Here is a 15,190-nt window from a genome sequence, read left to right as displayed (position 1 = left end):
GGAAATAGAAAAGAAGGGATGAGACAGGTAGGGAAGTAAGTTTACTGAGATCTGGTGACAACTTAGATACGGAGTGGTGGAGAGGAAGGGAGAGAGATGTCAGGTGTGTACTTGAAATGATAAGCCTGCACAAAATATCTTCACTTTCTTCAAATAGGAGTTAAAAGGTAGTTTTAGGAATAAGTGACCTTAGAGGTGACTGGGAGATCCCCGCTTGAAAACAATCTGAAAAGAGTTAGAAATGAAACAGAGGGCTTAGAGAGAGAAGGGAAACCGAAGAAAAATGATTTGGTGATCATTTGTCGAAGAGCCTGGTTGCTATAATGTTCCATTTATGAGGACTTGTGAAATTGCTAAACTCTGTTTTTCTTTGAATGACTATGCTTTAGAAATCAAAGGAATATATATGAAGTTACAACATTTTAAGAAACCCAATCCCACACTTTTTAAGACAAAGAATATTAAAAGAAAATACTCTACTTAATACAGGACTTAAGATCAATTGCATCAGCCAGGCTTTCGATTGAAAACACAATGACTGCTTTAATACCGGACTTAACTCTCAAAAATCTTCATCACAAATGTAATCTTTCTCCAGAATAGGGCTTTCTGCATGGCACAGGAAAGGCACAATGCTATAAGGCAATAAAACACAGACTTCTAAAAGTATGCATACCTTGGAAAATGCAACTGAAACAGCGATGGTTGGGATCTGGAATGAGACAGGAAGCCAGGGGCCAAGACAGAGATGGAGGAGATGTCGGCTTTACTGAGTTGACACGAATACAGGCCTTGATCACCTAAAGCTGTGGTGGATAATTCTGCCGTACGGATTCCTAAGCATGGTGACTCTGGCCCAGTGCTTCTACAAGTTTCTCAAATATTACTACTGTCTGCTCCAGACACTAGGTTCATTATCTACAGCTGCTGAAAACAGATCTGGCATCACTGAATGCATCTGGTTCTTTTGACATTTTATGTGACGGCCTTTCTGTGCCTATTAGATGGCCCCTTGGCAAGCTGTGAACAGACCTATCCAAGGATCATCATCAGTGGCAGGTGCTAAAAACACAAGACCTTCAATAACTCTCCATGATCCCACACTTCATGGGGACAGGCTATACTATCTGGTTTCTAAAACACAACAATTATCTTGCACCTAGCTTCATAGCAAGCAAATAACTTGTTAACCTATCTCTATCTAAAGTATAGCTTTGAAACACACAAAGAAAAACTGATAGAACTAAAAGAAAATGTCAACAATCCACTCATACAATTTAGCTCCAAAACAGCTCCCTCAGAAAATGACAGGTCAAATAAAGAAAAAGTTCAATAAGGATTTTGATGACTTGAATAACAATTAAACCATTTTGATTTAATTGGTATCTTTGTATCCAACAGAAAATAAACATTATTTTCAAAGACATGGGACATTCACATGAGAAGTACATCTCTTTGGATCACATTTCTAAGATTTTTGGTAATCTAAATTTCTCTTACTACTTTTTAATCACATACTGTTTCATAGAAAGGTTACTTTTTTAAATGTTTTACCTTCTCTGACTCACTTTGCAATGTTTCCAAGGATAGAAGCCTTGTCTTCTTGCCTTTGTAACCCTCTCAATACTTAGCGCTCTACACAAAGTATGCATTCATTTATAAAATGATCACCCTAAAACAGATCACTTTTAATGATGTATCAATAACAACCTATGCTAAATAATTTTATGCTACTTCTCTTCCAATAAGGAGTCCATCAGAATCTATCAAATGTTATTAAGTTGGAAGTAGCTTAACAGCAAAAGATTTAAAAAAAGATTTAAAGAAACCTTCTTCCACATTAGAATTTCAGAACACTGAATGTCATCTGTTGCTGATCCCTGAGCCAGTGGTTTATACTTGTATCTGACTCTTTGAGACCCTCTGGACTGTAGCCCACCAGGCTCTTTGGTCCATGGGATTTTTCAGGCAAGAATAATGGAGTGTGTTTCCATTTCTTCCTCTAGGAGATCTTTCCAACTCAGGGATCGAACCCGAATCTCTTGTGTCTCCTGCATTGCAGGCAGATTCTTTACCACTGAGCCATCAGGGAAGCCCAGTGGCTTAGCTAAATGCTCCAAGATGCTTCACAAGCTGTATGCATGGAACATACAAGTCAGTCTGGGGGAGAGATGAAGAGGAGGGAACCCCTGACGAGCAAACTCAAGGGCTCCCTCCATTGCTGGTTATCCAGGTGGAGCTCTTAGAGTCATTATTGTATAGAGTTTTGTGCTCCAAATGTCCTCCTTGGCTCCTCCTACTGAGACAGGTCTCAGTTACGGCTTTAATTCATCTCTGTTTCTTCCTATAACCCTATAACCCATTTGTAGGTTTGTGCTAGTCACTTCCTCTTTCCATTCTAAATTGGCCTTTAGTATCAGGAGCCTGGCAGGCTACAGTCCATAGGGTCGCACAGAGTCAGACACCACTGAAGCGACTTAGCATTCAGCACACATGCACGCACAAGCTACCTTCCACAGAACAACACAGTAATAGGTCAAAAAACTAGCAGGAGGGGCAGGGGGCTTTGAGGAGGGAGGAGGTAATCTGTTTCAGTAAGTTTGGGAACCTTGTCTATAACACCTATTTGTTGAAGATGCACCATTCAGAGCAGCATAGTAAAGACTCTGCAGGAAAAGGAATTATTAACCTTGCTTAAATCCCAAACCTACTTGACCATGAAGCCCCCCTCCCCATCCCTGTTTTTGACAGAAACCTATTACCATAGTTTCACACAGTATCCTGAGAATCCTCTTATGCTCAATACCAAGAATGAGAAGTAGTTCCTCATTCCACAAGTCACCCCTTCATAAGAAAACAAATATATATTTTTTAAACTTACATCATTTTTCTCTCAAAAATGGTTGGGGATTTCCCTTCATACTTTTCACAGCTAAAATGAAAGATCTACAATGAGGAAGTCTTCTTCCTTCAGGCCTCCTCCCCACAAAAGGGTGTCTAATCTCCATATAAGCTTAAGGTATGCAAACTTCTAGAAGATATTTTAAATTAAAAATATTTTAGTTGTATTAATTTCATATAAAATTTGCCATTTAACCATTTTTGAGCATACAGTTCAGTAGCGTTAAGTGCATTTATACTGTTATGCAACCCATCCCTGGAACTCTTCAAAGGAGATATTTTTTAGTAGGGGAAGAGGTGCTCAAAGTCAGAGTCAAATTTCTATATCTTTCTGAATGTGTAATCTTGTGCCATGTGGGCTACATGTGCTATATTTTTGTATCCACTACATTGGTTATTATAACACTTTTAATTTTTGATTATACATTTAAAAATTATTTTCATGACACCTCCACGTTAAGAGATAATCAGGGTAGTTTGCAATGGAAGAAACTTAAGGAAGGCATCTCAATGACTTTTTAAAGATCCTACTGCAGTTAGCTGTTGTCCTCAAACTGTGCCAAGAACTGTACCGGATGGGTATATTATTAGCAATGACTCGCTCAATACAATGAGTTATTTGTTCTTAATGTCCATCATTTATGCTGCAGTCCTGATAATGCTTCTATTAGCTGCCTTCCGACAAATCTGTCAGCCCTAAGTAAAACACTTCCAGGGATCTGAAACCACTGGTAATGTCACTCATAGGGCTGTGAAAATCCCCAGAAAGAAATGAAAGAAACTAGAGTGATGTTTACACCCTGCAGACAAGAACGTGACCACATAGTTGGGTTCAGAAAATGCTAGCAAGAACTGTAAAGATCAGGATGTTCTGAGCACCCCAGTGCCTGGAGTGTACCTTGGAACATTTAATTGGCATCTCTCAGCTCCTTGGGCAGCTCTTTGCTATGTGCTCCTACCTCCATCCCTGATACCCTTTCATCAAGAATCAGGGCAGATGAAACCCTGGACAAGAAGGCACCAATAATAAAATGTATGGGCAAGTTTATTCAGGGAAAAAAATATATTTATATGAGTATTGGTACATACATATTTTCTTGGCGGTATTCCAACGATAACATAGTCTTTGTTAAAATTTATTTTATTGATATATAGTTGATTTACAATGTTGGGTTGATTTCTGCTGTATAGCAAAGTGATTCAGTTATGCATATACACACATGCTTCTTCCTATTCTTTTCTGGGATGGTTTATCACAGGATATTAAATACAGCTTCCTGTGCTAAATGGTAGGACTTTGTTGTTTATCCTTTCTATATACAATAGCTGGCATCAAAGACATAGTCTTGAAGCAGAATAACAGACACACACACGTACACATACACATGTCATACCAAGGGAAAAAACTTAGGGTCAAAAAACTGCAAAATAGGCCTATATTCCTCTGATATTTTAAAAATTTCTGTAAATCAGGATTACCTAACCAAATACTACTAATTCAGGTCAGTTGATTCCTTCTGTTTACACATCCAGACTATGTTTTCAACAGCTGGAGACAGCGGAGCTTCTCTTTAGACTTTTCTCACTTTCCTAGCTTAATCTGATCAGTTGGTACCCAGTGGCATCCTCTGGCTTGCTACCTGGAGAGAACAGCTCACATCTATAGTTGGTGGGTAACAGATTGGTAGATTATTATTATAGTGATGTACTATATACATTTTTGTTCACATGCCCAGATACTTGCTAATCTAAGAACTAGAGGTTTTGCAGTTTTCTTACATACCTCAAACAATTTCAGAACACTTCAGAGATATAACGTGACTTTTTTTGGGGGGGGGGTTATCAATTTTAATATATATATTTACATTTAAAATAAATAATTGTTTTACAAACACAGGGGTACTTTTTCCTTTTGGAGGGCTAGGAGAAGAGAGTGTGTGGCATGGCCTGGACCAGCCTGAGACGAGCATGGGGTAAGAGGAATCTAGGGGGACACCAAGGTGGAGGAGGCCATCAGAATAGCTTTTCTGTTGTTGTTTTAAGAAATTCTAGAAAAGTAAAAATGTTCCTTCTAACCCAACTATTTTTGTGAGAGGGTAAACTGAGTCCTTCTAACCCAACTATTTTTGTGAAAGGGTTAAACCATGCTGGGTTGGATGAATCACAAGTTAAAATCAAGATTGCTGGGAGAAATATCAACAACCTCTGATACGCAGATGATACCACTCTAATGGCAGAAAGTGAAGAGGAACTAAAGAGCCTCTTGATGAGGGTGATAGAGGAGAGTGAAAAACCTGGCTTGAAACCCAGCATTCAAAAAACTAAGACCATGGTATCCGGTTCCATCACTTCACAGCAAATAGATGGGGAAGAAGTGGAAACAGTGACAGGTTTTATTTTCTTGGCCTCCAAAATCACTGCAGATGGAAACTGCAGCCATGAAAGTAAAAGATACTGACTTCTTGGAAGAAAAATTATGACAGACCTAGACAGTGTATTAAAAAGCAGAGACATTACTTTGCCGACAAAGGTTTGTATAGCCAAAGCTATGTTTTTTCCAGTAGTCATGTACAGATGTGAAAGTTGGACCATAGAGAAGGCTGAGTGCCAAAGAATGGATGTTTTCACACTGTGGTGCTAGAGAAGACTCTTGAGATTCCCTTGGACTGCAAGGAGATCAAACCAGTCAATCCTAAAGGAAATCAATCTTGAATATTCATTGGAAGGACTGATGCTGAAGCTCCAATACTTTGGCCACCTGATTCGAAGAGATGAATCATTGGAAAAGACCCTGATGCTGGGAAAGATTGAGGGCAGGAGGAGAAGGGGACAACAGAGGATGAGATGGTTGGATGGCATCATCGACTCAATGAACATGAATTTGAGCAAACTCCAGGAGATTGTGAAGGACAGGGAAGCCTAGTGTGCTGTAGTCCATGGGGTTGCAAAGAGTCAGACATAACTTAGCTATTGAACAACAAAACTGAGTCTGGAGATGGAGGCTGACCAATGCAGGGTCACCCATCTCTCTGGGCACTGAGGATGGGGCCCTTCCAGCATCTGATCACCAGAGTTGTTACCTCAAACCAGAGATCTGGAGCCCTAGTCCTCAAGAGGGGGAACCATGACTTTTCTAAAGAAGGAAATTAGCTCATTCAATCTTTCAGCAAATATTTGGGCTTCCCTGATGTCTGGCTTTTTCTAGAGTCTATAGCAACAAGCAAAACATGCAAAGACCTGGCTTTTAGGGAGCTTTTGTCTAACTGGATACCAATTCTGCAAAAGAAGTTCATCAGACATTCAACACACTTACTTTAAATCAAAGTGATGTTTAGAAGATAATCTTACATGGTCACTGCAGTTGAAGATTGACAAAGATCTTAGTATTTTCTCCAACATTAGATCATGGCTTCAGAAACAAACAAAACCAGATCAGTCACGGTAATTGAGAATGAAACGTACTCAGTAATACAGATCAGCAATCACAGAAGATCCAAGAACTTAAGTTCTAGACAACCCCTGCAGAGAGGAGGCAGGGTCATCACATGTTCTCATGGAACACACATTTTGCAGGCAAAAAAAAAAAAAAAATGCTTGTCCAGAATGGGACCAAAGAATCCTGAGCTAGTCTCTCTTTCCCTTTCCTTATTTTCCATATCATATTACAAAGCAAACAGAAAATCAGTGGATCTCTCAGAGGAGAAAATATTTATTTAATTCTAGGCAAACATCATGAAAAAACACAGCGACCTAACCTCACAAGACGTCATTACTTTCTTTGGAGATAGAACCATGTATCTCTCTCTGTTGAGCAGACAAGTCTATGATAAGTTCATTTACAGAAAAGGTAATCATTTCTGTGAAAGAAATGATTATTTCTCTTAGAAAAAAAGAAAAAATAGTATTCAAAAGACTGAATTGGTCACATATATAGAGCATGCCTGACTGCAACCTCGGGAGGCACATGTGATGACTTTCTTGGGTCCTGGGGCACTTTAGCCTTTTCCTCCATAAAAGAGAGTATTAAGAATTGCATTTTATGCCTCCATTGGTATAAAGAAAAATATAATCCAGGCTGGGTTTGTTATTATATATTCCAGGCTTCCTTGGTAGCTTAGACAGTAAAAAAATCCGCCAGCAATGCAGGAGGCCAGGGTTCTATCCTTGAGTTGGGAAGATCCCCGGGAGAAGGGAATGGCAACCCAATCCAGTATTCTTGCCTGGGAAATCCCATGGACAAAGGAGCCTGGCAGGCTATTCTATTCATCTGGGGGGAAACAATTAAAATTAAAACATTTTCATGGGCCACTAAAAGTATCATGGTCCCAGGCACTGTGTGTAATAGATAAGTCAACTCTGTACCTCAGACTCTTGATTTTTAAACTACTCAGAATTCTAATCATACATTAGACAAAAAAACTCCTTTCTTGCCAGGAATGAAGACTTTCTTGCCAGAAATGAAGATCTGTGGTAAGAAAACCATTGTTTACCAGCTAAAAAAACACCGATGAACTCTAAACTCCAACACACACAAGGACATCTTTATTCCATTAAAATATCATTTGTCTTTGTAATAATTTGAGTACCTCAAGAAGCATAATGCGATGTATTAAATATTCATGATTCCAATAAAGCATGATCATTTTGCTAGCTAAAGGCAAACTCTAACCCCTTGCTGCACTTACACTTTAATTTTATTTTTATTTTACTGTTCGGTTAAAAGAAAGACCTGGTGTAAAACTGCAAGTATAAAAAAAAAATAATCCAGAGTAAAAATGATAATACTATGCGTATCAGGACTGTCTTTACATATTTCTTTCATTCTAGTAATTATTTAATATGGAAGTGAATAATGTCAATTCAACATTTCAAGTCCTGAAAATAGCTTATAATGTGGCCTGACTGTGATAAATTAAAGGACTTAGAAAAGGAGAAACAGAATAAAATAATGACAAGACCTGTCAAGAGGGATGTATCCCCTTTCCTTTCCCTTTTATCGTTCAGTGTGGTTTTCAAGTACTGCCACCACAAAATTAGATTGAGATTTTATATCTTAAAGAAAAGAGAGAGACTTAAAAAGAACAAGAAGAACTTTTCTGTCCAATGAAAAGCATTTAAAATACTACCTAAAAGAGTGACTCATTAACGGTAGAGAGCCAACGGGAAGAAATGACTCCATTTTGGGTCACACTGTGGTTTACTTTTCCTGACTCAATTTTTATTCTTCACCTATGTATTTTGAAATATGAATTTTCTTTTGTATCTCATCCTTTGGTTATAGTTGTTATTCCATCTTACAAAAAAGCTTTAAAAAAACAAGAAAAATTTTGCTCACAGAGGGTACTTATATGAAAATACCTAACAAACTCATGAATTGATTAATCTTTTAGCGCATTTCATAACTCAAGTGGCAAAAAAATGAAAATGGCTCACTTTTATGGTTGAAGCCTTTCCAATGTCTTCATCCACCAACTCTTCACATCTGTCTCCACCTGGAGGAGAAACACAAAGATAAATTGCTTTTTACTTAAATGTTACTTTTCCAGAATGATTTCTGTGGAATATGGAAGAAACATCTGGGTCAATTTTAAGTGGCAAAAGGAAGACTGGATTTTAAAAAAACCACATAATTTTCCTAGGAAAATGCCACATCTGTGGGCTTCCCAGTTGGTGCTGTGGTTTAAAAAAAAAAAAATCCTCCTGCCAATGCAGGAGATGCAGGAGATGTGGGTTGGATCCTGGGTTAGGAAGATCCCAGGGGAGGAAATGGCAATCCATTTCAGTATTCTTGCCTGAGAAATCCCATGGATTGATAGAGGAGCCTAGTGGGCTGTAGTCCATGTGATTGCAAAGGGCTGAACATGACTGAGCACAGTACAGCATGCTACTGGTCTATAATGGACCTATAGCAATAATCAACTATTTAGTTTTTAAAAAACCCAGAGGGTGTGGTGTTGGACAGGCACTGATGTCCAGTTCTTGATCTTTCCTTTCCCTTGAAATACTCAGAAAATTAAAAAAAAAAAAAAAAGACTAGAATTTTCAATAGTAATAAAAACTAAATTCAATGACTTGCCAGAAGTAAGAAGCATTTCCTGTACCAGGAAAAGAGATGAAACTCCAAGAAGCAGAAGGAGGATGGATGATTTCACTCAGTCTCAACTCAGTAAGATAGTATTCTCAGCCTCAATAAGATCTCTTATCTCTGAAACCCAAGTCCTCCACAGGATGGGAACCACCTAAGACCATGGTCACTCTATCCCTGAGTTCCTCTCTATGGCTGTATCCAATCATTTCTCTGTTTCCATCTTTGCAAAGTACCTGGGTGGGAAGGGAGAAGTTCATGGGGTGAAGCTTAAATGGGATAAAATTGGGGACTGCTTTTCTTTCTTTTGGTCACTATTTTTGAAAAGAAAGAATCACAGATAAACAAAATGTGCCTATAAGTGTACCAGGTAGGTATCATCATGAAGAAAAGCTACTTGAAAATATTTCCAGTTGACTGAGGGATGGTATGTGAACTGGGAACTTCCAGATGTTCAAGCTTGATTTAGAAAAGGCAGAGGAACCAGAGATCAAATTGCCAACATCCACCGGATCATGGAAAAAGCGAGAGAGTTCCAGAAAAACATCTATTTCTGCTTTATTGATTATGCCAAAGCCTTTGACTGTGTGGATGACAACAAACTGTGGAAAATTCTTAAAGAGATGGGAATACCAGACCACCTGACCTGCCTCCTGAGAAATCTGTATGCAGGTCAAGAAGCAACAGTTAGAACTGGAAATGGAACAAAAGACTGGTTCCAAATAGGGAAAGAAGTACGTCAAGGCTGCATATTGTCACCCTGCTTATTTAACTTATATGCAGAGTACATCATGAGAAATGCTGGACTGGATGAAGCACAAGCTGAAATCATGATTGCCAGGAGAAATATCCATAACCTCAGATATGCAGATGACATCACCCTTATGGCAGAAAGTGAAGAAGAAGTAAAGAGCCTCTTGATGAAAGTGAAAGAGGAAAGTGAAAAAGTTGGCTTAAAACTCAACATTCAGAAAACTAAGATCATGGCATCCGGTCCCATCACTTCTTGGCAAATAGATGGGGAAACAATGGAAACAGTGACAGACTTTATTTTGGGGGGCTCCAAAATCATTGCATATGGTGACTGCAGCCATGAAATTAAAAGGCACTTACTCCTTGGAAGAGAAGTTATGACCAATCTAGACAGCATCTTAAAGAGCAGAGACATGACTTTGCCAACAAAGGTCCGTCTAGTCAAGGCTATGGTTTTTCCAGTAGTCATGTATGGATGTGAGAGTTGGACTATAAAGAAAACTGAGTGCTGAAGAATTGATGCTTTTGAACTGTGGTGTTGGAGAAGGCTCTTGAGAGTCCCTTGGATTGCAAGGAGATCCAACCAGTCCATCCTAAAGGAAATCAGTCTTGATTATTCATTGGAAGGACTGATGCTGAAGCTGAAACTCCAATAATTTGGCCACCTGATTCGAAGAACTGACTCACTAGAAAAGACCCTGATGCTGGGCAAGACTGAAGGCAGGAGGAGAAGGGGATGACAGAGGATGAGATGGTTGGATGGCATCACTGGCTCAACGGACATGAGTTTGAGTAAGCTCTGGAGTTGGTGATGGACAGGGAAGCCTGGGGTGTTGCAGTCTACGGGGCTGCAAAGAGTCGGACACGATTGAGGGACTGAACTGAACTGAACTGAGGGATGAATCCAAACAAAATGAAAAAGTAGTCATGTAGTAGCACTGGCGATAAGCATTAAAAGCAGTAAATAGGGAATAAAGTATGCTAATGACTCTAAAAAACAGTTCAAACAGAGTGCAAACTTCAAATTTTTGAAAAAATGTGTAATAAAAACATTACTATAATAATTAAGCTCATCAAAGTCTGAAATTCTGAATCAGTCAATTTTCAATTTAAAAAAAAATTTTTTGCCTCATGGCATATGGGATCTTAGTTTCTCAACCAGGGACTGAATCCATTCCGTCTGCATTGGAAGGTGGATTCTTAACCAACGTACCATCAGGGAAGTCCCTAAAATCCTGGATCATATTATGAAAAATGGGGAAATGAGTGGGGATAAATGGTAAAAGTGAGTTAATTTCATTTAATATGAAGAATAAGAAATAGAATTTTACTTGTGACACTAGTATTATTTTTTTCCTATATTGTAGAGAACAAAGAAATAAACTACATATTCAATCTTAAGTTCAAAAATAGCAATAAATGTAGTATAGGAAAGGCAGAAGAAAATGCAGGACTTTGTGATTTCGATATTTAAAAAACAGTCACTGGTTCAATATAGAATGAAATACCTCATAGACAGATTTCAGGCAAATCTAGCCTTAAAATCCAACATGAAACTTGAATTATTAGAATATATCACAGACATAGAACAGATGATAAACTTAAGAATGTTATATTAAAGGATCCTTTGAACAAATCTGAACATCAGTGGAAGCAGTTCTATAAGGTGCTATTTAATTACTAAAAACTGAACTAAAAACATAAAAGTTGAAAAGCTAAGAAATATAGGTAACTTCAAGGATTAGACAATTCCCAGGCTATATAAAAAAGTTTCAGGATATAAGACAAATGAGACTCCAGGTTGTTTGGTGAAGCTTATCAGATTAGCTAACCTGATAAAGCACAAAGAAGGAAAAAAGCAAGAGGCTTGTTTGACTTAGATAAATAAGATGGAAGAATGTTAAATAAAGTGCTCATAATAGTCTATTCCCAGTATATTAAAATAATAACACAACAATATAAACTGGGCTTATTCTATAAATATTACATAAATAAATCTCTTATGCTCTATCAATAGGTCAAATCAACACATACTCCTAGTTTCAAAGATGACAAAACAGCACTTATACCTGATAATCTCTCAGTAATCTAGAAACAGATCACCTACTGTGATTTTTAAAAAGACCTAAAACCAACAGACAACATTTTTGCTGTAAAGTCAGGAATAAAATAAAAAGATGCTCACAAAGCATTAGTGAAAGGAAATGAAAAGACCAAATACCACCATCAGCAGATGGAAGACTGAAAACAAGAAAAATATCTTGAAAAAATGCCCTGTTGGATATAATAAAGGTGGCATCAGTTGATTTGAAATACATAAAAAGCAATGTTTTCTGTCCAGTGGTAGCAATGGCCAATCACAAACAAATGAAAACAGAGATAATTTAAAACCAGATCATATTCAAAAAAATTATGCTTAAAGAACCATATAGGTTCTTTATAAGAACCTAGGTTCTTCCTATAGGTTCTTCCATATAGGTTCTTCCTATATAAGGAAACATTTAAGGAAATCTTCAGGACAATGGTTTCCTCATGAGAAAAGTTGAGAAGTATAAATGTACTTTTTAAATAAAAGGCATGAAATTCAACATGAGGTAAACTAATGAGTATATCTTTGGTCTGTAGAAGGTGAAATACCATTATGGAATATGAGAATGGCAAGAGGCTTTAACAATCAGTGAGGCTTATTTATAGGTGAATACTTAAGGATCTCAGAGGCTGTTCTATAAATTCACAATAGAACTTTTAGAAAAAAGAAACACATTAAGAATATTTGATTATCCGGCCTTAAATGCAAAATGCACTGATAGATTGTACCCACGGCATTAAATACAAATAGAATTTCATATAAAGACATCTCAACACTTTACTAGGCTTTTAAAAGTTGGGGAAATGTTATAAATAGCCATTGATGTTCTATTTCTGAAAAGAAAATCCTAATTGCATTTCACTGTGATAAAACAGGCCATATTTTATTGCTTTTGGCCAAAGAACAATGGGAAGCTTGGTTTATAGTCAGGAGTACATGCAAGGTGACGTTTAAAATAAGTTCTACATGAAAACCACAACTAATGTGAGTTTGAAACTAAAAATAAATAAAACGTCAGGGTTGGTTTCATAAAAAGGAGACAGAAGTCCAATATGTCACCATATCATTTTAGTTATAGTGTCTAAAACAAGATTACCTTTCGTTTTAGACAACAAGTGAGGAGAGAAACTGAAAAACCAGGTGTTTCTGACCAAAAACTATGGGATCAATTCTAGTTATTTCAGAATGAATGTTAATGAAAATTATCCTCAAAAGGGACCACACTTACTCTTTACATTAGGACAAATTTAAAGGCCTGTTAGCTTCGGAGGAGAATATTGAGGTAACAGGTAAAAGCAGATTTAATGGTCTAAGTTAGGCATGGTTTAAACAAGAAATGATTTAAAGTCATGTCCAATAAAAACACTTCTCCTTATGATAATGACTGTGCAAATACCCAAAGCATGGACATTTTCCCTAAAATGTCAACTATTTGAAATACAGGAGCCCCCAAAATCTGTTCATAAGTGAAAGTTGCTTGTCATGTCCGACTCTTTGCAACCGCATGGACTATACAGTCCATGGAATTCTCTAGGCTTGAATGCTGGGGTGGGTAGCCGTTCCCTTCTCCAAGGGATCTTCCCAACCCAGAGATCGAACCCAGGTCTCCCACATGGCAGACGGATTCTTTACCAGCTGAGCCACCAGGGAAGCCCCTGCTCATAGGCGTGAAATCTTTATTTCTTGAGTTAAACACACAAACTTCACAGAACAAACAGGGTGAAAATCCACTTATGAGGCTCCCAGAAATCATAAAACCTTAGGCCAGTGCAACTAACATACTCAAAAGTAATCAGGCCAAAAAAGGACAACTTTCCTGCCCTAAATGTCTAGAAAGTATTGCTTAGATAAGTAACACAGACAAAACTGACATAGTTAACGAAACCAAAGTGAGTAGTTTTGAGGGGATACAATCTGATCTTGTAAATCCAAAAAGAATCTCTGTATTCAGACGAGAGTCCAGCCTCTGCCCCATACTTGCCATGATGGGGGGCCACTTCACATCCATACATTCTGATTTCAAAAGGCAGGTAACCTGGGACTCAGGTCCACCACAACATAAAAACCACTTTCTCCCTTCCACTTGCCCTTCTTTGAGCCACGTCACTTCCTTTGCAGAGAATAAGCAAGTCACAATAGTTAGTGAAATATAAACCTTAAAGTGACTTCTGAAAGGGGGGCAGAATAATACCGTCTATAGTTTTAGAAGCTCAACTACCCTCCTTCTGGCAACCATCAATATTTTCCTCTCTTTTGTCCAACTCTCAGCCCAGGTGCTCTGAATGATATCAATTAGGCTAAACATTCATAGTATCTCCTCTCCCGGATTACTGTGATTGGTGCAGAGTTAGGCATGTGGCCCAAGCCACACCAATGAGGACCAATGAGACCTAATTGGGGGTATTTTGTTAAAATTACTAGGGAAGCAGAACTTTTCTTGCTCCTGCTAGACATGAACAAGACAGGATTTAGAGGCCCAAGATGATGTAGCCATCCTGCAAACACATAAGGGCTGAAAATGAGCCAACAGCCCATTCTGATAAATTCTATGTGCTTTTGAACTATAAAAACAGACTTATACACGCTCCAAGGTGACTTGCTTTTTCCCACTCGACAGTATGTGAGACTCCTGCATGTGGCTTTGCAGTGTTATTGTCTGTGCTGAGAGACAGTATTTCTTTGAACATCATTAGACACTTCGTGGTATATTTATATGCTCTACTGTTGCACCTTTAGGCTGTTTCTACTTTTCTTCTCTATTACAAGCAGTGTTGTACATAGCCCTGTATGCATGCTTCTACATTGTATTTACCTGAATTGGAACTGTTGGGTTGTTCATCATACATATGTTGAGCTTTACTGAGTGATGCCAATTTTTTTTTTTTCAAGAGTAATTGTACCAATTTACACTCCACCCACAGGACAGGCATACCTCATTTTATTGTGTTCTGCTTCACTGCACCTTGGACACATGGTATTTTCTTTTTTTTTTCAAATTGAAGGTTTGTGGTATCAAATTGTCAAATAATGGTTAGCATTTTTATTTAAGCACTTTTATTTTTTAAGCACTTTTAATTTAAGGTATATACATTGTTTTTTAGGCATAATGCTATCTATATACTCAATAGGCTACAGTGTAGTATAAACATAACTTTTATAAGCACTGGGACACCAAACAATTTGTGTGACTTGATTTATTGTGATATTGGCATTATTGCCATGCTCTGGAACCTGCAATATCTCTGACATATGTCTTTATATGAGTTCCTTTCACTCCGTATTATGGCCAACATCTGATACTATAAAACTTTAATTATAGCTATTCCAATGGGTGAGAAACATCTTATTTAAACGTTTTAGAA

At 37.8% G+C, this 15,190-nt stretch overlaps 1 protein-coding gene across 1 annotated transcript in view; it reads right to left on the bottom strand.

Moving 5' to 3' along the window:
• PLEKHG1 (pleckstrin homology and RhoGEF domain containing G1) overlaps positions 1-15,190 on the bottom strand; it is a 239,394-nt gene that overhangs the window by 167,323 nt on the left and 56,881 nt on the right. Inside the window, exon 2 of the mRNA XM_061130489.1 lies at positions 8,335-8,393. The gene's annotated coding sequence lies outside the window, so the exon portion shown is untranslated. The remainder of the gene's footprint in view (positions 1-8,334; positions 8,394-15,190) is intronic.

The sequence above is a fragment of the Dama dama genome, chromosome 26 (assembly GCF_033118175.1).
Source record: "Dama dama isolate Ldn47 chromosome 26, ASM3311817v1, whole genome shotgun sequence".
In the NCBI taxonomy this organism is placed as follows: Eukaryota; Metazoa; Chordata; class Mammalia; order Artiodactyla; family Cervidae; genus Dama; species Dama dama.
Note: the sequence above shows the minus strand (reverse complement) of the source record. Positions and strands in the feature narration are given on the sequence as shown.